At 41.5% G+C, this 24,644-nt stretch overlaps 1 long non-coding RNA gene across 1 annotated transcript; it reads left to right on the top strand.

Moving 5' to 3' along the window:
• Positions 1–1,188: 1,188 nt before the first annotated feature.
• LOC117504127 lies at positions 1,189–23,563 on the top strand. The gene is made up of 3 exons (XR_004558730.1): positions 1,189–1,201; positions 1,418–1,425; positions 23,372–23,563. It is a non-coding gene; the product is annotated as an uncharacterized LOC117504127 (long non-coding RNA).
• The last annotated feature ends 1,081 nt before the right edge of the window (positions 23,564–24,644 follow it).

Here is a 24,644-nt window from a genome sequence, read left to right as displayed (position 1 = left end):
TCTATAACCAGTATATTTACTTTCTAACCATTGCACTATCACTGTTGCTAGCATTACCAAGCAAGAGATACATGCAAATTAGCTCCAACTGTACAAACGTACAAATTAAACAATACTAAAATTTCAGTTAATTAAAATACTGAAACACAAAACATCTCAGATGATCTGTTAGTACAATTAAGTGCATGGTAAAACATTATTTCAGATATTTATACTAAAATGCTAAAGGGCTAACACAGTTGAATCCACAACAGCTAGCAGCCCATCCTTAAATATGCATAAATTTATGGCTTAAAATAGCTTCAACAGAAGAGTTATATAAGAATTCATTGCCCATTCTGTCACAAATTAGGAAACTCACTTTTGAGACCAAACAACAACAGAACAAAAAAAAACTTTAGACATTGCAAAAGTGTATTTTTGCTGTAAAGGTTGGACACTGTAACATGGGCTCCACCTGGGTACAGCTATCACACAGGAGAGGTTGATGTATTTAATGTTATTTATTTTTTTGGAGACCATAGCATACTAAGGATGGTACCAGTTAGGTCAAAATTGGTCTGCAGATCCATATAATAATCTACCACGTCCTGAACACTGACACCTTCTGTATGATTTGTGGATGATGGAAATTAGAAACAGGTGTGGTTGAAATTACACATAGCTTGAAATGCTATGTAAACTATCTTGCTTTTCCAAAGTCTAGCTCTTGTGGCCAGTGGAGCAGATATCAATTTTTCAGCAAAACTGTGCAAATGCTTGTACAAGCATTTGCACAAAAGTCACAAAATCACAGTCACGTCCCAAAGTCCCAAAGTCCCAAAGTCACAGGTGCATTTAAGCATGTTCTGCGATGACCCAGTCAACTGCCACATCCTGCTGACAACGCCAGTTTGTGACCGGAGGACTTATTTTTGCGGCAGGGATGGCGGTGGGATTCGAACACTGGATTGCTCACACTTGAGACCAAGACTCTACCAGGTCAGCCAAAGGGGAATTCCCTGCTAGTACATCTTTTCAATCTGGGCTTCACCTTGCTACAAATGTAATAAACTTTGGCACATAAGCAAAATACAACATAAATAGTAAATAAAATAAAATATACCTAAATGGAATTTTACATCAGTATCTTAAAAAAAAAAAAACAATGAAATGGGAGCATTTCTACGCAAAAAAAAAAAACAAATTAGATTTTCAATAGGTTATGTTGGCGGCCATCTTGGAAAATGGCCACCATCTCACATTTCTAAATGGCCAATCAACCAGATATGCAGAATAATATCATGAGAATCACCAATAAGCCACCAAGGTCATTGCTGTTCATCTTACATCTTATGAAGACTCGTTTAAAACAGGAAATCGATGAAGTTTCGACGCAGAAAGACAGATTCACATACGGACACAAAGACAAGAAGAGGGCATGTGGTCATCAGCCGGCGCATTTAAACCGCTGCAATAAAGGATTTCTATTCCTGTAACTGCCAAATTACAGGCCGTTTACAGCTCTGAATCTCATTGTGTCTGCCATTACAAGCTACACGGCAGCACTTTAAAGTGCAGCTGCCACGTTTATGCGTCCTTCTAGGACCAACCTCAAATACAGCTTTTATGTGCAACACCGTGAGTCCTCATCATCGGTCATTGCAGGGGTGGACTTTGAGTCAGTGGATGCAGACGGGCTAACGAAGGTGTCAACGGGTGTCCGTTTTACCGGGCGGGAGCTGTCAAGACGTCTATTCACGCTTGATTCACATCTGATAATTACTGCCGTCTCAGTCTGGCGTCCGCGGCTACCGTCCAATCGGCGCGCTGCGCTGATGAGAGTTCCAATAACCACCTTGAGAGGTGCTCAGCGGTTGTAACGACGTGGCTGAGAGCACCGCGCAATAAGAGGATGGGGAACTAGATGTGGGAGTGAAGTGCTCGAGCCATCAAAAGCAAGTACACCCCTGACCCTGTGTGTTCTGCAGCAGTGCATTTTCAGCCCCCGCGCACTCAAACATGCACAAGCTCACACATTTATACAGATAGATATATAAGTGCAAGCACAGAAGCACTCAAAATCAACCTTGCACTTCATCATGAAATCCATTTTGTCTCCATTTTATTGTCCCCTGGTCTTCTGCCTGCCCTCGGTATCAAACAAAAACACTTGTAATGTTTCGGATCGCTCTTAGATGCATTTCTGCACTCTGCTGTGCCCTTTTCTTATTCTCAGCGGAAAACAAACTATAATTGCTGTGCAGCAGGGGCGTAGCTAGGGGTGGGTGATCTTTTTCTGAAGAGTGGGTTTGAACCTCAAATGGAGTGGTTCCAAATGTTGTGTTATTGGCTGTGCCTAACCCCTAGCCAAATCATAAATAGGTCAATAGGTAGAGCTAGGGAAAGACTAGCATGACACCTGAACACAATGCTATCTCAAAGTTCCCAAACAAGCTCAGGCTAACAGGCTAACTTTGGTTCACAACGCCTATACTTTTGGACTGGGCGTAGCATTCAGAACAGGTGTATTGGAGCTACAAGCTATGACCACTGTCTTAACATTTCATTCTACCTATCGAGACATCCTAAAGAGGTTTAGCGCTCATGCACACAACACAAACATATCATGTTTTTTCCACTTTAGTGAAGTTAATACTTGATGTCAAATCGTTGAATTTGTAGTGTCATGCAACAGCGAAGTCTTGCCTGAGTTGTTGACTGTCTTAACTTATTGTTCGTAGCTTGTTTTTTGACTGCTGTCCTCTGCATTAGCATACTTGTAAGCATGGTGTTAGCTTTGTGGACCCTGTCCATTTGGTGTCACCAATAAAGTTCTGTTTAGATTGATCCTTCATTCCAGTTTTGCTGGTTTCACATCATTCGAAATAACAGATACTGGGTAAATGATAGAATTTATAACTACTGTAAGCTACTCAACAGTTGCGTCTATAAATTCAGCGTATGGTAGAATGTTTTAACAAAGTAGGATGGTTAGTCAGAACACCAGCCTACTGGCCAAGATAACATTTGCACTGCAGTGGATATTGAATTGAATTTGAATTTATTGAATTAATTTTTTTATCATGTCATAAAGCTACAGATACCTGCTAATTAGTGCCAATCTGTTGCTAACGTACATATTAAGTAATACCAAACTTTCACACAACATAAATACTGGAGCACAAACATCTTAGATGGTACACCAGCTCATTTAACCACAAAGTCAATAAAATTTTCTCATACTTGTAATAAAATGCTCAGAAAGGACAAAAACAGGTAACACTATAGCAGCTAGCAGAAACTGCTAGCGGGGCTCTGGAGTTTGTCACTCAGAGTGGCCATGTCTCTTATTATTCATAAGTGCTGAGTTCTTTTTTTTTTTTTTTTGAATGAATGAATGAATGAATTGAACAAATGACAGATGAGTGCAAGTACTCTCGCTATTTAAACAACGTGGACGGGAAAATGACAACTGTGTTGGATGCAAACTAGCGCCGGGTGCAAGATGGGGCTAGCTAACCTACAATGAATTCCTGTCTATGCGCGTGACCTGCAATGTCCTATTTTTCCATTTCCTTGCTGGACACCGGCTGTCTGCTGGAATTATTTTGGAAGCACAGAGAGAAAGATGTGGGATGTTCAAAAAGAACGTCAGCTGTCCAAAAAGAGCAGCGGTGAAGAAACCGAGAGGACGGTAGCATTCTATTTGCATTTGAAGACAGAAGGTTAATAACACAAGCCCTGCTGTGACAAAGGAGAAAAAGAACACAAAGGAGGAGAGAGAGAAAATGCTGATCCTCCGCTTTTGGCTCCTGAGAATCCATCTAACACACAAGGGAGGAGTGTGGAAGTAATTAGAGCCGTGGATGTATGATGGGTTTCATGTACGGCACAGCCTCCTTTTCTCTGCGGCATCTCGTTTCCCCCATAATGCACGCCGAGATGGGACGTGGCGGCCAAATTATTCAATCTCTAAAGGCGTTTCGTGAGACGCTGGGGGAAACGAAAGGAGGGCGGGGGACTAAATCCCGTTTGTTTTATCAAAGAAGCCAAAACAACTTGATGTCAAGCTGAACAAACACAAATGCCTCAAGCACACGGACAATCTGACGCCTGCCGGTGTGGAAAGAAGAAAACTCTCCTGCAGAAGTTTGAGGCTTTTTTTTAAACACACTGCAGCGTGGCTGAAGAGAGCAGTTCAGAAGTCACCAGAGGGAATTGATTATCAACAGGTAGGGGCTGGATCCTTCCCCGCTTTAGCATAATGAAGCTCTATTTCGGGACCATCAGGTGCTTTTTAGGCTTCCCTTCGCTATTCCTGAGCTCGTTTGCCACATCCTTGGATCACACCAGCCCAGATATGAGTGCACTGGGAATACAGCATGAATACATTTTTTTAAAGTATAATTCAAAGTTACAAAGTCTTCTCTTTGGGTATAAAACAATGGATTGCAGTTATCGCATTAGCACGATAATTTTGCACACGACTGTGCTTCAGCAGTGTTAGGCAAACAAAAGCTCACATTTGAAAGAAAAAAGAACACTATGGCATGCAAGAACAATGGCGATTAAAAGCACGCAGGTGCATAAGCACCGGGCGAGCGAGTGCGCATGCGGGAAGCCGCAAAAAGCAGCCTATAAATAGCAGAGATCCATGGCAACCTGAGATTTGTTGTTTGCCATCACATGCTGCTGAGAGCGAGAGAGGAGCGGGGACTTAAATAACACCGGGAGATTGGTTTGTGTGAGAGGCAAAGTCAAAACAAATTACGCCTTTTCTATCACTTCGGGCCCACCAGTAAAGCATCTGAAATAGCTTTGAGCCTGGGGACGTTTTACCGCTGAAAGAATATGGTGGCGATATCCTCCGAGGAGCTTGAAAACAAAGGGATGAGGGGGAACAGAGGAGCGGGGGAAGGAGAGGGTTTAGTTTTTACTGCGGATCACAGGTGGCGCGTTGACCACCAAACTAACTCTTTTCACTTTATTCCCTTTCGCTGTCCCCTCTCCCCCTCCGCCGCCACACCGCCTCCTTCTCTTCCCGCCTCACAGTGGCGCGCTGTTGTTATGCTGAAGGTCTCCTCTGCTAAAAAATGCGGACATGCCATTACACAAACACATCCTTCCACTCTTTTTTGTTTGTGGGGTTTTTGTTTTTTTTCTTTCCCCCAGATTTACGATGGCGCACGAACGTGATGAATATGGTATTCACACGCTTGCTACGCAGCCCTCAAGGTTTTATTTGATTCCTATCAACTCAAGGTTGTTGATTCAACTTGTTTTTCAGGAAAACCAGCTAAAAAAAAATTGATGTCTGCATTTTTTTTTTTTTTTTTTTTTACTATTTAGAGTGACCTTCACTGGACCTTTTACTTTCCATGGACTTCCCAATGCAAATAACCCGCTGAAAGCTGCAGCGCCGCACTATCCCATTCACTTGTTGCCTTTGCAACATGAGTGTTATAGCAACACCAGATACAAATAAGGCTACAATTGATTTTTTTTGGCATCACCAGATACAGCAATTCAGTGAATTGTTTCAGTTTGATTACGCACTCACCCTGCTCCCTCGTGCCCTTCATTAATTTGGAGCTAAGGGGTGATTTATCAGCCTATTACATATGGGCGTGGGCCCTTACTGCACATTGCTGCCCACAGTTCCCCTGGTATCCTGAAGAGGTGCTGTGGCGAAGCTTTGGGGCCTGTAATGGGCACGCTGAAGTCCCAGCCGGCAAATATATCGGATGCCTGCACTGGCCCCGCTGTAACTGGGCCCAAGCAGCTCAGGCGACATGGGAGCCCAAATGTGGCTAATTGAGTCAGGATTAAAGTTGATTTCACAGCCAAACTGCAACTCAAACAAAAAAAAACGTGCCTTTGTTGGTTTTGGGAATACTCACCATTAAAAAAACAAACAAACTAATAATTCATGAATAGGTTTTATTGAATTAATTATTCATTCACTGGACAAACTGCTGACATTATGGAAGAATTTATATTTGCAAAATTTTTTTTTACTTTCACTTTTGATACTCTGTGTGCTGTTATACAATACTGCTGGAAATTCAATTTCCCTGAGGGAGCAATAAAGTTCTATCTAATCTAATCTCATTAAGAAGCACTTCAACATGCAATCCCATGAACATCAAGAGTAGAAAAATCTTGGCTTCTGAAGGGATGCAAAAGATAAAAATTTAAAAAAAAAAATGTCAATATACCTTGAGCAAATGCTGAAAATATTACAGTCTCCTGGCCATGAAGTAGATTAAATATGTCCATTTTAAATTTTATATTATTCCCAGTTCTTATTAACAGAATGCGCAAGATAGGACAGTTTTATTAAAAATGGATAAACAGGATGGTAACTCTTGACAATAAAGCTTTTTACCTAACAGTAAATTTTAATTAATTCAATTTTTCCATAGAATTTGCCAGCAATGACTATAGCATTGCTTGCCATTACTACATGCCTTCAGAAATTGTGTTATACATCCAACAGATGTCAGCATTTGTTGAAGCATTTGGTTGGGCGTCTCAAGGCATCATCTTGCCATCACTACTTCTTTGTTGCATAATGTTCCTTAAAAATGACATTTGTGCCAAGTTTCATCTTGTAAGAGAAGCTGCGAGCACACACTCCATCAGCTTTTCCACAAACATATGTTTTTTTTTTTTTTTTTTACTTTTGTCCACTTGAAGAGTATCCCGAAAGTTCTGTGAAAGAGCCAAACATGAGGTATAGTTTTGAATGTATATAAGTTAACGTGCTTGCTCTGTGGCACTTTACTTGAAATGAATTCTGACAAAATCCAGTGATTAGCGCTGTGTAATTAATTAAAAAACAACAACAACAACAACAACAACAAGGAAACTTGCTTGTGTGCAGCTCTTTAAGACAACTTTGTTGTGATTTTGTGCTGTATAAATTTAAGTGAAATTAAAACATTTAATCTAATGAAGCTACTGCATTTTTCCCTGAATTATACATACGTCACATGTCTGGAATGAGTTGTTTCAGCTGTAAATGTTATTTATAGGAGGAGAGTCTCTATACAAAGTCCCAGAATTCTGGGACTTCTGGACTTTTAACATGAAATTCCAACAATATGTAACTGTGAAATGTGGACTTTTTTTTTTTTACACAACATGACTCCTTTAATATCACATTATACTCTTATTATTTTAAAGATATGTGTCACTGTTGATGTGTATAGAATTGTGTTGTGTTAACTACATATGATGTCAAATCTCACGCTGTTTGTGCGAAACACTGATGAGAGAAAAACAAAAGCCTGTGGTCACGGAGGCAGCGGAACAGATTGTTTTTCCGCAAGTGGCTGTAAAAAAAAAAAAAAAAACAAAACAAAAAAAACCTTCCGAACAGAATAAAACCATATTTGTCGTGGGTTTCACAGCCTCTTTGCTTTTCACAGTGACAGACAACACACTCAGAGCTAACAGTTGGATTGGGTGTGAAAGGTTGCTGCCAAGTTTGCAACGTTTGTTAAAAACAAACAAAGCAAACAATAAAAAGCAACTCTATAGTGTACTGTGGTGGGACTTTGTGTGGTGTGGGGGTTAGTATGGGAGGTCTAGCCTGGAAGTCTTTACTGGATGTGTGTCCTGATCAGGGTTTGACCTCGGGATGCTCCGATCCACATTTTTTTTCCCACTTCCGATCCTATCCCGATACCTGAAATTGGATATCTGCTGATACTGATATTATTCTGATACCAGAGCTGTATTTGCTTTAATTTTATTCTCATCATTATTGTTGATTTCATGAGGATATTTTGTATCCCCAGTTATACAGCTTCATGATGAAGTGGTATAGAGGAGGATTTTCTCAAAAAAAAGACCTGAAAGTTGAGCTACAAATTCCCAGAAATTACATCCGAGATGCAAGCCGATATTTGAGCCATTTTGGTGAAAGAATATTCTTCTCCGCTGTACTCCACTATGAAGCTAAGAGTGCTGATGCAAAATTTGCACTGTGCACAATATCTCCAATCACAGCCACATCGGCCTATAACTTCTTCTGGGTTGTCTGGGTGTCTTGGTGGCTTTCCTCACTCTTCTTCTTGCAGTGTCACTGTCTACTCCACCCAGATTTACCATAGAGTTCCATACTGTTTGTATTTCTTCGTAATTGATGTAAATAAAGTTCAAGACATATTCAGCGGCAGCTTCACCATCAGAGAGCCTCGTCCACAAAAGACTCCAAGCTGTCACTGATTTTAAAAGGAGCATTACACGGTATTAAGAACAGGGGTTTTGATCAGGGTCATTTGGGTAGTTTCTGTTGTCATTATGATTTTAAAAGGGTAAATCCCATTATTTGACAATTAAAAAATCCCATATTTGAGTGGGAAAAAAGTCTGAGTACAATAGTTACTGTATTGCACAGTAACTATTTTTGGAATTTTACCTCACATTTGATCAAAATGCACTTATATTGTAGATATTCCGCTTTAATTCTAGGACTGTAACAAATAAATAAATAAATAAAGTAAAAGTAATTAAAAAGTAATGAATTCACAAGTATGAAACACTCATGTAACAATTTATTAGGGTTTTCATACAAAAAAAAAAATCAGAGTAGATATTATAGTGCAAATTTCAATTTATATAGCACCAAATCACAACAAAGCTGCCTCAAGGAGTTTCACACAAGTAAGGTCTAACCTTACCAACCCCTAGAGCAAGCACACAGGTGACAGCGGTAAGGAAAAACTCCCTCTAATGATTTGAGGAAGAAACCTCAAGCAGACCAGACTCAGAGGGGTGACCATCTGCTTGGGCCGTGCTACCAATACAATTAATACAAATATACAGGAAATTTTGGGAATCCATGCTGGTGTCCAGGAAGGGAAGCTCTATGACTCCCGCCGTCTTCCACCTGGAATCGAACCCTGTGGGTGATCCACAAAGGCAAAATTCCAACTATTGCTTCACTGTCCAAATACTTCTGGGCCTGGCGGTACATGTGATGTTGCAATCAAGAAATCAGACTTTTTACTGGTCTTCAAGACGTTTTTGACACTCATAAGTGAATTCGCGACTGTAAAGCTGTTGGTTTAATAACATCACCTTCTCGACTGGATACTTTATACGAGATGCTTCCATTTATTCAAGCATGAATTCGACAAATACAACACAAGGGATTATTTTGTAGTCTTACGTCAGACACGTTTATGAGGGATGGAGTTTTCTTAAGTATTTTATTATAAACAATTCTTATAACAATTTCGAGCTGGGAGGGTGTCTTGACAAATTTAGATTTATGGATGCAATATTTTTTCATTATCCACACTGACAGATGATGACTGGAGGAGAATGTACTGTACGCATGTCCTTAGTTCGTCACAAAGCATGTGGTACCCGTTCGCCACATCCATAAACATCTAACGTTGGCATATTCAAAGTCTAAACATGTTGACCAATTACCATGACAACCATCAGCCATCTTAACAATATATGACGGTGATGAATGTAATCAGTTAGCGTTTTACCGAGTACGGCCTTGTGTCCATGAAGTGCTTTTCTCTGAGCGGTAGCATCTTTTATTCAGTTCTAATTGAGAACGGAGCGTATGCGGCCGCATGCCGCCTCGTCCAGAAAAAGCACTGCACCCTGTGTCTTTTTTCCAGAGCACTCATCTTTTTCGTGCAGCTGTTCTGAGCATTTTAAACTGAAAATCCTTCCAACTTTACAGAAAAGTGCTGCATTTTCAGGCAACCAATAAGACTGAGCAAAATTTGCCACTCTGTGAATTTGAAGCTGTGAAGAGCAAAGTCACAACATCTGTCACAATGGAGACCAAAAACTCATCTGTGACAGCAGATTGGACAGATGCTTGATTCCTGATGAAGGAGAGTGCCTTTTAACTGCTGCAGGATAATATACTAGTCATTAGTTGTTTATTGCCATCATAGAAACATCTCAAGGACCATTTTTTCCTCTTATTAATGCACTGAGATTAAGCATTCTGGACACCCTCTCAGGAAAAAAAAATTCCATTCTATAGGGCCATGGGCTTGCAACTCTGGATTCCTGCACCAAAGATGTTATGTGATCCCCAGTGTTTGTGTGAGAGAAGAGGTGGTTATGGGCCCTGGAAGATCAAAGAAATCAGTTGACCTTTGATCCTGATTACACAAAAGTAATCATTATCATATTATCAGCCATCTGAGATCAAATATGTGATTAGTCATCAAAGGTCAGTGACCACCTCAAAGAATTCTTTTCAAAGATCACCCAACAATATCAAAGATCTGGATCAAATTTTGCTGATCAGGATCAAAGACACCATATGTGATTAGGTATCAAACATCAGTAACCTGGATCAAAGACCATATTTGAAGAGAGATCCAAGGTCAGGAATCACCATATACAGTCAGGAATTTGATCTGCAATCACTATCAAAGATCTGGATCAAGCTTTGGTGATCAGGATCAAAGACACCATATGTGAGGAGGTATCAAATATCAATTACCTGGATCAAAGACCATATCCAAAGACAGAGCTACAGTCAGGAATCACCATTATCTGAAGAGAGAGATCCAAGGTCAAGAATCACCACATGCAGTCAGGATTTTGATCTGCAATCTCCATCAAAGATAAGAATCAAATTTTGGTGATCAGGATCAAAGATCAGTTATGAGAAAAAATATATACTGTGTGTGACATGGAATCACTAAAATATGGGCAGTAATTCAGTTACCATAGAATTGTCCCAGTGGCAGTGTAGTGTTCATGCACAAACATAGAAATGTGAAACTTTGAAGAAACCCCAAGCATACACAACAGTAAAAAGCAGCTAACAAACAATCCTACAACAATACGACTCTTTTATGCGACTGATCACATGATATGATGGTTATTTTTCAAGAATTTGTGCACAGTCACCGATTTGCTGGCTGTTACATACAGTATAAGGAATTTGGCTTCATTTTCAGCTACCAGCGTGTCATAGCACGGCTAATCCTCAAGGCTAGCCGCACACGCAGACAAACACACTCAGGACCAGCATGCAAATGAAAACATAGCCGACATTAACAGGTAAACACACCAAAGTAAATAAACTCCATTAAAGAAGCTGACATGTTTAATTTAGCTAAGTTTTTCGCCTTATCGGGTTTGGCTGTTTTGTGTTAAGAAAAAGAGAGCAAGCGAGCGAAAGAAATGAGATGCAAAACAGCGAGAGAGCATCATGGGTAATTATACACTATACATTTGTAATGCGAGGTCGGCTGGAGTTCCTCCCTTTAGTCTGTAAAAGCAACAGCATGTGGGAGATAGGGAGAGGAAAGGAGAAGGGGAGAAAGCGAGGGAAGCCGGGGGAGGAGGGGAGAGGGTGTTTATATTCAACATTAATCATTTAACAGCACAAATGTGTGCAAAAACACCGCGCGACGCAAACGCTTACAGAGTCAGGTGCAACAGGGAAATGTTGGGTGGCATTAATAGGCCCCAACAGGAAAACCGAAACTAAGCCTCACAAATAGATTGGTTTGGGGGCCAAGGGAGGGGGCGGTGGGGGGGCGGGTGCAATAAAACCGCGACAGGACCACAGACAGAACTACTTTTACATAATACAGCACTCTGTGGGGGGTAAAAAACAAAAAAACTGGTGACTTTATTGTCACCGTCCACCAAGATAAGTTGCAGAGTTTGACCGTACAATGTTGCCAGATCCAGTAGTTTAAAAAAAAAAAAGGAAAAGACAACATGATCTTTTTCATCCTTTGTAATTTTAACAACCTTCCTTTCTAGAATTACTGACTTTCACTTAACTAATACATCCTTGGCATTATGGGGAAGGTGGGGGGAATAAAATTAAATCCCGATTCAGGGATCTGGTGAGGATGCCCCCTGGTCATCTCCTGGGGAAGACCCAGGATTAGGTGGAGAGATTATATCTGCACATTGGCCTGGGAATGCCTCAGTATCTCCAGTCAGAGGTGGCTAATGTGGAAGGGAAGGGAAGTTTGGGATGCCCTGCTGGAGCTGTTGCCCCCACGACCCGGTTCCGGATAAGCAGTTGAAGATGAGTGAATGAAAATAAGTAAAACATCAAGAAGTAGTGGAAAAACACTTGAACTGTGATTAACTACAACCCCTGGCAATAATTATGGAATCACCGGCCTCGGAGGATGTTCATTCAGTTGTTTAATTTTGTAGAAAAAAAGCAGATCACAGACATGACACAAAACTAAAGTCATTTCAAATGGCAACTTTCTGGCTTTAAGAAACACTATAAGAAATCAGGAAAAACAAATTGTGGCAGTCAGTAACAGTTACTTTTTTAGACCAAGCAGAGGGAAAAAAATATGGAATCACTCAATTCTGAGGAATAAATTATGGAATCACCCTGTAAATTTTCATCCCCAAAACTAACACCTGCATCAAATCAGATCTGCTCGTTAGTCTGCATCTAAAAAGGAGTGATCACACCTTGGAGAGCTGTTGCACCAAGTGGACTGACATGAATCGTGGCTCCAACACGAGAGATGTCAATTGAAACAAAGGAGAGGATTATCAAACTCTTAAAAGAGTGTAAATCATCACGCAATGTTGCAAAAGATGTTGGTTGTTCACAGTCAGCTGTGTCTAAACTCTGGACCAAATACAAACAACATGGGAAGGTTGTTAAAGGCAAACATACTGGTAGACCAAGGAAGACATCAAAGCGTCAAGACAGAAAACTTAAAGCAATATGTCTCAAAAATCTAAAATGCACAACAAAACAAATGAGGAACGAATGGGAGGAAACTGGAGTCAACGTCTGTGACTGAACTGTAAGAAACCGCCTAAAGGAAATGGGATTTACATACAGAAAAGCTAAACGAAAGCCATCATTAACACCTAAACAGAAAAAAACAAGGTTACAATGGGCTAAGGAAAAGCAATCGTGGACTGTGGATGACTGGATGAAAGTCATATTCAGCGATGAATCTCAAATCTGCATTGGGCAAGGTGATGATGCTGGAACTTTTGTTTGGTGCCGTTCCAATGAGATTTATAAAGATGACTGCCTGAAGAGAACATGTAAATTTCCACAGTCATTGATGATATGGGCTGCATGTCAGGTAAAGGCACTGGGGAGATGGCTGTCATTACATCATCAATAAATGCACAAGTTTACGTTGATATTTTGGACACTTTTCTAATCCCATCAATTGAAAGGATGTTTGGGGATGATGAAATCATTTTTCAAGATGATAATGCATCTTGCCATAGAGCAAAAACTGTGAAAACATTCCTTGCAAAAAGACACATAGGGTCAATGTCATGGCCTGCAAATAGTCCGGATCTTAATCCAATTGAAAATCTTTGGTGGAAGTTGAAGAAAATGGTCCATGACAAGGCTCCAACCTGCAAAGCTGATCTGGCAACAGCAGTCAGAGAAAGTTGGAGCCAGATTGATGAAGAGTACTGTTTGTCACTCATTAAGTCCATGCCTCAGAGACTGCAAGCTGTTATAAAAGCCAGAGGTGGTGCAACAAAATACTAGTGATGTGTTGGAGCGTTCTTTTGTTTTTCATGATTCCATAATTTTTTCCTCAGAATTGAGTGATTCCATATTTTTTTCCTGACTGACTGCCACAATTTTTTTTCCCTGATTTCTTATAGTGTTTCTTAAAGCCAGAAAGTTGCCATTTGAAATGACTTTAGTTTTGTGTCATGTCTGTGATCTGCTTTTTTCTACAAAATTAAACAACTGAATGAACATCCTCTGAGGCCGGTGATTCCATAATTTTTGCCAGGGGTTGTATAACTGTGATTAGGATGGGTTAAATGCAGAGGACAAATTTAATTGTATGGTATGTATGCATATGTACAATAACAATAAAGGGTATATTGTTATTAGTTGTTTGGTCTATAAAATGACAGAAAATGGTGAAAGATGTCTAAGACGACATCTCAAAAGCCTTGTTTTGTCCACAACCCAAGAATATTCAAGTTCCTGTCAGAGAGAGCAAAATAAAACTAGTCATGAACCTGAAAATATTCACATTTAAGAAGCTGAAATCAGAGAATTGGAATTATTTGGAATAAAGACTCAAAACCTTTTATCAATTATAAAAGTAGTTGGTGGTTCATCGTTGCAGCTCCAACAAACGTCCCCAAAAAGAATTTTCAGTGCTTACAAAAACAGAGTTTTTAAGTTTTAGATGTGTTTATTTCTCACTAACCTTTACAAAATATATGAGAAACATATTAGATTCATAAAGAAATCAACTGTTTTGGAGCATCTTCTACTGTCTTAGTTTATTTTGTTCGAGCGAGCAGCCAGCTGATGTCATACTGCCTCTCTTTACTCTGACTGGCAGTTGTTGTTTCCTTACCAGCATCCCTTGCACACATTGGTGGAAGCCTCCACATGATCTAGGACATCGCCACCAAATGTAGGTTGTGGTTTCTGATCATTTGAATTTCTACCCATCAGGGGTCAAAATTCAGTGTGAATTTTGATCACATGGCAATATCATATTATGAATCCCTTACTTAAAAATGCTAAGGAACAAAATTATAGTGGTGCCAAAGAAATGTTTTAGGATGTAAATCTTACAAAACCCAAAGGCCATACAGCTTTAATAGTAGGTGTATCTTCAACCAATGACTCCAGATAACCATGTCCTGTGTATCTAAAAAGAAACAAAACATAAATTTTTTGCTAATTTTCTGTCAATATCTCCCTCGACAAATAGCAGCTTTGCTGCTACATTTAGCAGTGATGGTCCTCACAGTCAAGATAAATTCATTTTAAAAACAGAACATAGCTGCTTTCAAGATATAAAACCACATCAGTGGATATGCGTATGCTTGTGCACATCCATATGAATGATAAACAACGACATTTCAGCAGTGCCTCCGTGCATAACAAAGATACAAAGCCGGCGTTTCCTCCTTAGCTAAAACAGGAATTCGTCTTGGTTTGCAGTCGCTGCCTGAGTCTCAGGAAGAGATGGAGATAAGGAGGGACGCTATTGCAGTAATGTCAGTCTTCGCCCAAACGAATAAACCTGGATGGCAGGCTTTGCTGCGGCGATAACAGCGTTACCGCCACAGATCTCTGTGAGACAAGAGTGAGCTATCTAAACACCAGGGAGAGTGGGGCCTGTGGATTTAAAATACACAGCAGTGCCTGTTCTGCTAAACCGAGTCTACACTTTGGTGCGAGCTGAACGGCGTCCCGGGAATGACAACTTCGACTCATCTTGGAGTGGAAGGATGCAAAATGCAGTGCGTTTATGGAAACGCTGACAGCAAGTGTCTCCTCGGAATGCATTCAAATGCCTTAAAAGCAATTTTATTTCCAGCACTGTGCTGCTAATAACAGACAAACTTGGGAATTAAAGGGGACATATTGCACAACACCACCCATTTATAAACCATCTTGTTATAAGCCAAATTTATGCCTGAAAGCTGTAATTATAGTTCTGACTTATTTAATCTCTTGATTTCAGGTTCTTCAAATGACATTTTAAATGACATTGATTTCACAGCCAACACGTATTTTCTATGTAAAGATGTCGTAGGATAATGGTGACCTGTGTAGAGAATGATGGAACACTCCCTCTGACTGTGTTATAACCTGAGCTTTTCAGTTTCTTGTTTTTTATCATCAAACCTGCCACTAGTGCACATTTACTGAATGCGAGTCCCGTTCCTGTTCATGAAACCTTTGCGTCTTTCCGTGTTTATAAAGAGACAAGTGGGGGGTGGTGTTTTGCTCATAACCTCATCACAGTAGAGGCTTGAATGAGGCCGAATGAAAATTTGACCAACATGCGGGAGGTGATGAGATGCATTCTCAGCCGACGGACAGTATTCCGAGCACATTCCAAACCGTAGGGCTCAGTCGTGCGGCCGCCCCGAATGTTTTGCTCATTTGAAAACATTCAGGACGTAGTCGAAGTGGAAAAATATGGAAGTGCCTGACGTAGTCGAAGTGGAAAAATATGGAAGTGCCGCCTGACCGCAGTCTGTATTCTAAACAATCTGACAGCATGAAAACACCATTCGTGACATTCTGATTATGTTCAGGAAGACGTTCGGCATGTTTCCGCCACGTCGAACCCTGGCCAACTGTCTCAAATGTGCCTGAACACACCACGAGTGCACCTCAAGCACTGCTGGAATATATTCTGCCAAACTGCAATCGGACTGCAATCGTACGGCTTGTAAGTGCATTCTGGGAGCTGTCCAGGTACTCTTACAGTGTTCCACCTACATTTGTACTGCATTCCGAGGCTCATGCGCATGGCATGTGCACAGATCAGTCAAGGCGGGTCGGAGCGCAGTCTGGGTATTCAGACGGCTGTCCTCCGCAATTCTTATTCCCTCCCAGATGTAGCACGAACTATGTTTTGTTGACATTCCACCTGATTCGGCTTGGCTCGCACTCATTCGTACCAAGTATGATGCTACTGTTTCAGTGAAACATCTAGTGGCATAGTTTGATTTTATTGAGATGGGCATAGTCAAGAACATGAGTTGCCAGCGGTAGGCTTGCAGTTAACTTGGTGCTTACGGCATCAGAAACTAGCAGATGTTCAGCGAAACTCCATTTTCACTTTCGCAACATCTGAAAGCGGAGCGTTTGCAGTAAAGCGTAGTGCTACAATATAAGGTTTTACGGGAATCCCAAATGGACAACATGAAAATTCAGTAAGGTATATCTTCTATTATACATAGCAGTTCTAAAGCAGAACTCTACTAGTGTATACTAAAGTATATCTAAATATCTAAAAAAAAGAATAGAGCCACTTAGTTGCCTGGTCTTGAGAACCAGGGATGGTAGGTTGAAAAGCTATTTTATCCCACGGGAACTCTCCCTACCCACTTAAGTGGCTCAAGAATATGGACAGCATGTATATAAGTGATATTTACACGATCAGGGAAGTACGAGGTCTGTTAGAAAAGTATCCGACCTTTTTATTTTTCCAAAAACCTGATGGATTTGGATCATGTGCTTGCATGAGCCAACCTTGAACCTTCGTGCGCATGCGTGATTTTTTTCATGCCTGTCGGTTGCGTCATTTGCTTGTAAGCAGCCTTTGTGTGAGGACGTGCAGTGCACTCGGCGGATTTTCATTTCAAGGAAAATGGCGGAACGACTGGAGCAGCACGACTGCATCAAATTTTGCCACAAACTAGGCAATAGCCAGGTGGAAACCACTCGGATTATTCAGACGGCTTTCGGTGACGATCCTCTGGGCATCACACAGATTAAGGAGCGGTACAACCGGTGTAAAGACGTCCACACAACGGTGGAGAGTGAGCCACGCTCCAATCGACATCAACACGCTGAAACGACCGGATCATTTCCACTGTGACAGAAGATTTTGCCATGAAAAGAGTGGCAGTGAAATTCATCGGCACGAAGCTGATGGCGCAGCAACAGCACCTCCGTGTTGAAGTCTCACAGGACATGTTGTAACATGCCCAGCTCGTCAACCATTCGGAAGATTCAGGCGGCTTTCGGTGGCTTTTCAGTCGTGTGACTATCCAAGAAATTGTGGACAAGATGGACATGTCAGGGCATGTTACAACATGTCCTGTGAGGCTTCATTACGGAGGCGCTGTTGCTGTGCCATCAAAGTGCCGATGAATTTCGCCGCAACTCTTTTCATGGCAAAATCTACTTTCACAGTGGAATGTGACGAAAAAGTGCTGATGTCCACCTCTTCCGCAGTTTCTCGGATAGTCACACGACGGTCCCACATCACCACAGGGTTCATTTTAGAAATGATCCGGTCGTTTCAGCGTGTTGATGCCGATCGGAGCGCGGCTCGCCCTCCACCGTTGTGCGGATGTCTTTAAAGCGGTTGTACCACTCCTTAATCTGTGTGATGCCCAGAGGATCGTCACCGAAAGCCGTCTGTATAATCCAAATGGTTTCCACCTGGCTATTGCCCAGTTTGTGGCAAAATTTGATGCAGTCGCGCTGCTCCAGTCGTTCCGCCATTTCCTTGCAAAGAAAAAACGACAAGAGACTCCACCCGTCCTCACACAAAGGCTGCTTACAAGCAAATGACGCAACCGACAGGCGTGAAAAAAATCACGCATGCGCACGAAGGTTCAACGTTGGCTCATGCAAGCACACGTGATTCAAATCCATCAGGTTTTTAAAAAAAATAAAAAGGTTGGATACTTTTCTATCAGACCTCATAAGCAACATATAAAATAAATATAGTTACGACATAATATTATAGGAGTTAGCTTATAAAACCTAAATATTCATACAGGAGAAGATTGTAGTATACGTCTACCTAGTCTGTAGACTTGTAAAACTAAATTATAGCTAGTAGGCTATATGTTTTAGGTATCTATCTAAAGTTCACCCTGCTAGCTTACTATAGGAAGACAAAATCCATACTCTATGTGCTTTCTAATGGAAAACCCCAAACTTAGATACTATCTGTTGATATCTATTAAAGAACCCATAAACTGAAGAGCCACTAAAAATCTACATCATGTAAAATAAAAGTATAAGTAAGCTAACTATAGCTAGATGAGCTACTGTTAATTTAGACATTAATAAGTCAACCGTATCTTTCTAGCCAACAAAGCAGGGGTGGTGGCCAAGTGGTTAATGCGCTTGGTTTCAGTGCAGAAGGCTCCGGGTTCAAATCCCACCCCTGACACAGTTCTCCATGTAATGTGGAGTTGCGTCAGGAAGGGCATCCGGCATAAAACCTGTGCCAGTTCAACATGCAGATTCACCTTGGATTTGCTGTGGCGACCCCGAGTGCAAACAAGGGAGCAGCCGAAGGGACTTACTTTTTATCTTGCTAGCCAACAAAGCTAAACAAAAATGGTAACTGGTGTATAAAGTACAATAGCGTCGCTTCACACTACAATAACGTATTAACAACAAACGTCTTCCATTTGAAGAAGACCTATACACATACTGAGCCCCATTCATGGCATGAGGTAGAGGAGAGTCTACGACTCCCCCTGGATGTGATGCCAGTTCAATGTAGGTTACTTCCTGAGCCAAGGCCAGTACCCCTTTACAGCTGGGTGAACTAAGCTAAGCAGCCAGAAGAGAGCCCAGGCTCAACCTGGCTCCCGCAGACAGTCGGTTGTCATCCAGGACACCGGGTGGTTCCGTGATGTAGTGGATGCGGAGACGTGCTAATGCAGATGAAGGGTATTGTCCAAAGCCATAGGCAGTGTGACTGGGGATCAAACCAAGGTCTACATATTGGTAACCCAACTCCTTATCCCTCTGAGCCGCCTCTTCTATGCTTTAAATTGGGACAAATTATGCATCCGGAAGTTGCAACACCATCTTGCCTAAGACTGAGCTGGGTGCAACTTTTCTGACAGTCCCGCCACAAATCATTGTTTTGTTTCATCTCGTCGGTACTTTGCAGCTCGAGGCGCCGGTGGGGGGGAGTACGATTATTCAGCTAAATTCTGCAAAGGAAATTACAGCTCTCTGGCAGCAGGTGCATCTACAATCCCCCCCCCCCCCCCACACACACACACACACACATCCTCAGGCATAAACAAGAACGCGAGCATGGACCAGAGAAGCAGGGAATGGCATATGCCACAAAGCACACATGTGCTAGCATGTGCGCATGGAAGCATGAAATACATAAAATGAAATGCGTATATTAAAAAAATTGCTCATAGAGCCGCACCTGCTCTGTCTTCACTCACTCCCACGTGTGTAAATCCTCCCATACATCCTCGAAAATAAATAAATTAAAGAAAAAACCCACAAGCAACACAATCACCCAGCGACAAAGATCCGCACATGATCTCGCTACAATGCAGCGAGCGGACAAGCAGAAGCCCCTGCAGAAGAGGTAATTCTGTTTCTGTTTGTTCGGCAGCAAATGGGAGGGGAAGCTGGGAGTGAGTGGGGGGGGGGGGGGGGGGGTGAAGCGTAAATCTAAAATGGGGCCTTGTGGCGGAGCCCCGGGATGAAATCAAATTCTGCCAAGATACACATTAAGCCCCGTCAATCACAACAGTGTCCTTGGAATGGCAACAAGAACCGCGGGGGAGTCTCTTTTCCAGAGTGCAGGGGATGAAGCCACTTACGCTCGTGTGCACATCTGCCAACGCAAAGAAGTACGTGCATGCATGCAAAAAAAAAATCCCACATTGCCCCGAGGGCACCATATGTAAACCCAAACACACACAGAAGCAACCGTGGGACGTCAGAGACAATGTAGCAGGTGGTGGCGGGGGGATAATGCATGAATGCAAAAGTATGGCAAAATGCACGTTTTGAAGATCAGCTTTAGGTAAAACTTCCAAAGAGGACAATCTTGCTTGGCTCACGGCTCCCCTTCAGTCAGGCTACAGTGGAAGCGACAGTTAGCCGATTTACTTTTATTCTGGACTTTTGCTAATTATCCTAACTACAGAAATAATTATCTTCCACATCAAAGGGCCACGCTCGCAGTCCCGCTGCCTGTCGCTCCCCTCCCCCACTCCCTGCTACCACCGCCACGCTTCAGGAGCCGGCTGAATCATGACATTAAACAGATAATTAGACGATGGCCTTCCTCGCTGCATTTGATGGCGGGGGGAGCACACGCAACTACGGCAGCCGTCTCTGAGTCGGCGTGCCGAATAAGAAGCGGAGAGGAACCCTCGACCTCTCAGATCTACATCATGCGCGGAACTCCTCGTTCTTACACCAGCTATGTCCAAAGTCCAGATGGAAAACCCTGTAAAAGAGGTGCAGATTCATGATCGGGTGCATGTATTTTAAGACACATCCTGCAAGTTCTTGTTCTCATTTCCAGATTTTATCATCACAAAGTATTTACTGGGCAATCAATGAGCAATGTTGCTGTGTGGCTGAGGGCTCGACAATTCCATATAATAAAGAAGCAAGAAAAGGGCCACCCAAAGTTCAAATACCTTTACAAACACCTGCCATTTTCAGTGACAAATCCACATTTGTTTACAGAAAATCTGTTTCATGAAAGAGGAAAATCAACTCACATATTTGAATTTTGTTGCAGCAGGAATGTTCAAAATTTTTGGAATTAGTTTTTCTGTAGACCCACTTGTGGAAAAGAAAAAACCTTCATGCATCACATAACTATGAATGGTTCAAGGTGCATCAAAACTTTTCACAATACTCTAAGCTTAACAAGAATTCACCTACTCACAAAGGAAATGGAAAAAAAGACAAACATACACACGCATATATATATATATATATATATATATATATATATATATATATATACATATACACATACACATATACACATACACACATACACATATACATATATATATTTGGCTACAACAGGGAACTTTTACGTATGTGCATTTACTGATGTGAATAAAAGAAAGACTAAATTGATTGATTGACTGACAACTGATTGGTGGCCAAAATATAGTTATACTGTGACTCAAAATGTGCTCATAAAAACACCTCCACCATTTGGATCACACCTTAGATGTGCAACGTTTAACTCAAAATAGACTGTTATATATTTTGTATGCATTACACTTTGATACACTGTGATAATAAAGTTTGATACTTGAACATGTGATCTTATTTCTGAAGACAGAAAGAACAAAAACCATGACAAAAAAATATTTAAAATGTTTATGTTAAAATATTGAAAAAAGAAAGAAAATAATAAAAAACAGAATTTGCAGTTCATCCTATAGAAACGTCCTACAATCTGACAGGACACCAGTCTATCACAAAGAAAGAAGATAATAAAAAAGAAAATAATAAAAAACAGAATTTGCAGTTCATGTCTGAAACATCCTATATTCAGTGTCCGAAATGACCCAGGTTGATGTCCGATGTCCGAAACATCCTATATTCAGTGTCCGTAATGACCCAGGTTGATGGCCGATGTCCGAAACATCCTATATTCGGTGCCCGTAATGACCCAGGTTGGTGGCCGATGTCCGAAACATCCTATATTCGGTGCCCGTAATGACCCAGGTTGATGGCCGATGTCCGAAACATCGTATATTCGGTGCCCGTAATGACCCAGGTTGGTGGCCGATGTGCGAAACATCCTATATTCGGTGCCCGTAATGACCCAGGTTGGTGGCCGATGTGCGAAACATCCTATATTCGGTGCCCGTAATGACCCAGGTTGATGGCCGATGTGCGAAACATCCTATATTCAGTGCCCTTAATGACCCAGGTTGATGGCCGATGTGCGAAACATCCTATATTCAGTGCCCTTAATGACCCAGGTTGATGGCCGATGTGCGAAACATCCTATATTCGGTGCCCATAATGACCCAGGTTGATGGCCGATATCTGAAACATCCTATATTCGGTGCACGTAATGACCCAGTTTGGTGGCCGATGCGCAAAACATCCTATATTCGGTGCCCCTAATGACCCAGGTTGATGGCCGATGTGCGAAACATCCTATATTCAGTGCCCGTAATGACCCAGGTTTATTTATTTATTTAATATGGACATAACATTCACATTGGACAAACCAGATGCAATGTTTTAAGTGTTATAGCAAAATATGCTAATTTTCAACACCTGTCCAAAGAGGGCTTTTAGAATTAACACAATACAAAATTTACACAATTGCACCTACTATATACGATACATTTCATTTTATACATCACCATGTGCACAGTTCTGTCCTGATTTTAGCCACAGTTTCACACACCTATTAAAGGTGGTCATATCAGTCTGCAGTTTTAAATGTGTGGGGAGTGAGTTCCACATTCGGGCTCCAGCAGAGAAGCTGGACTGTCCAAAAGATGATCTGTGCTTTGGAACCACACAGTCCCCACTCACAGAGGCTCTGGTGTTTGGTCTGAGAGAGCCTTGACGTCTGACAGCCAAACGAGAGAACAGTGGTGACACATGATTATGTAGACATTTAAAAAACAATTTCAATGTGCAAAAATGTACAAAATTCTCAAATGTAAAAAGTTTGTGCTTTTGGATGATATCACAATGGTGCCACCTCATAGGCTTTCTGTCAAACACCTTGATAGCCTGCTTGTACAAAGATATTACAGGCTTGAGCGTGGATGCAGACGTTTGTGACCATGAGGTGAGACAGTATGAGAGATGGGAGAAGACCATGGCATGTAAGTACAGCAGAGCAGCTTGATGTGACAGCTCCCGTCTTATGAAGCGAAAGCAACATAAGTTTGATTTTACTTTTTTACAGATGTACTTTACATGACTTTGAAACTTTAAGTTGCTATTAATTATGATCCCAAGATATTTTGTTTCTATTGCCTCTTGGATTATTTCATCATTAATGGATACGACAAAGGGGTCATTTAAAGATCGTGATTTGATAGAAAAACAAACGGCAACAGTTTTCTTTACATTTAGGGTTAAGTGTGATTGCTCAAGCCAAGAGGAGATGTGAGATAAGGCCTGGGTCAGCTGCTGCCCTGCCTGAGTGGAAGTTTTGGCAGACACATGGATGACTGTGTCATCGGCATAGAGCTGACAGTTTACACCTTTGCAGCAGTCTGGAAGGTCATTTATATACATGGTGAACAGCAAAGGTCCAAGCACAGAACCTTGTGGTACCCCCATGTTATTAGGCTTCAGGATTGATTTACTCCCATTCACCCTAACACATTGTTGTCTGCCTTCAAGATATGTTTTCAGCCACTGTAGTGTGTTGGATGAGATTTTGAAAGACTGGAGCTTGTTTAATAAGATTCTATGGTCGACAGTATCGAAGGCCTTTTTAAGATCTAAAAACACTGCACCAACAACTTGGCCTTTGTCCAGACAATTCTTAATTTTCTCCAACAAAAAACAATTGGCAGTCTCTGTGCTGTACTTTTGTCTGAACCCAAACTGCTGGGGATGCAGCAATTGGTTTGACTCGAGATGTTCTATTAGTTGTTCTGCAATGACCTTCTCCAGGACTTTGATGGCCGATGTCTGAAACATCCTATATTCAGTGCCTGTAATGACCCAGGTTGATGGCCGATGTCTGAAACATCCTATATTCAGTGCCTGTAATGACCCAAGTTGATGGCCGATGTCCGAAACATCCTATATTCAGTGTCAGAAATGACCCAGGTTGGTGGCCAACGTCTGAAACGTCCTATATTCAGTCTCCGAAATGACACAAGTTGGTGGTGGATGTCAGAAGCATCCTACAATCGGACAGGAACACCAGTCTATCACAGGGCCTTCACCAGTCACCACTTGGAAAAACTCAGCACTAAACTTTGCCATGTGCGAGAGTTGCATTAATACCCTCCTTTATCCAACCACTTACAATTTTTTGTGACAGATTAGGCAAAAATAAAGGCCATTTGCAGGGAATGCTAAATACTTTTCATGTTTTTGTTGTCAGTACAGCCTCATTCACACCAAGCAGCCGTTTGATGTTGCCCATTAACAAGGTTTCTTCTGTTCACAGTCCGCTCTGATCAATAAATAGCGCAGCTGATTGTGTGACTGGTGTCTAAAAGCCGTGACTAAATGGCAACAGGACTTTGTCACTGTATATGCGAACACATAAAGTGCATGTATTCTTTGCACGAGAATAAACAACCCATAGTTATGTGTGCTTCTTCCCCACTCCATCTGTTTACTTGATGATGCCTCTGGGCTGATGTTCTGTGGACACACACTCATCTTTAACCGCTTATCCATGATCGATTCGCGGGGGGCTGGAACCTAGCTCAGCAGT

This window comes from Thalassophryne amazonica, chromosome 22 (assembly GCF_902500255.1).
Source record: "Thalassophryne amazonica chromosome 22, fThaAma1.1, whole genome shotgun sequence".
NCBI classification, from domain to species: Eukaryota; Metazoa; Chordata; class Actinopteri; order Batrachoidiformes; family Batrachoididae; genus Thalassophryne; species Thalassophryne amazonica.
This window is presented reverse-complemented; position numbering and strand designations above follow the sequence as displayed.